The following is a 654-nucleotide window of genomic DNA, read 5'->3' as shown; positions in this document are numbered from 1 at the left end:
ATAATGATATTGTACATACATCGTAGTCCTATAAGCCGCCCACATATTTAATTATCATTATTAAACTATTATCATTGAATGTCCAGTATGTAGGATTTAGGAGCATCTAGGTGTAGTGGAAACTCCCACGTTTCATCCTCCTCTCCCAAGCACGAAGGAGGAACTTACAGTGACTGCGAATCACACAAAAAATTGTAATGCCCCTATTCAGAGCCAGAGTTTGGTTTGTCCCTTCTGGGCTACTGTGGAAACATGGCAGTTCAACATGGCGGCCTCTATTGAAGGCGACCCGTGGTATGTGTAGATATAAACAGCTCATTCTTACATTACGATTCCTATATTCAGGTGATCATACACTAATGAAAACATAGTTATGCATATTATAGGCCACTCCATTTCTGCCAATAGAGCCGCCCAAATGTTACACACTGGACCTTTAAGTGGCCGGCTGGATGACTGATAACTTATAAATTAGTGAAATGAAAGGAGCTTGTTCAATACTACAATCTTCAACTACATCTGTGCCCATAATGCATGCCCTTGAGTCTTTTTCTGTGGTTCCTCTTTCCTAAGAGCTGGCCCACGTGAAAATAGGCTTTGTAGAGTGAAATATTCATTTATGTGTGTGTGATGTATAATAATTTTTCTTAACAT

The sequence above is a fragment of the Morone saxatilis genome, unplaced genomic scaffold, assembly GCF_004916995.1.
Source record: "Morone saxatilis isolate NCDOM2014 unplaced genomic scaffold, NCSU_SB_2.0 Contig22, whole genome shotgun sequence".
Taxonomy (NCBI): domain Eukaryota; kingdom Metazoa; phylum Chordata; class Actinopteri; family Moronidae; genus Morone; species Morone saxatilis.
This window is presented reverse-complemented; position numbering follows the sequence as displayed.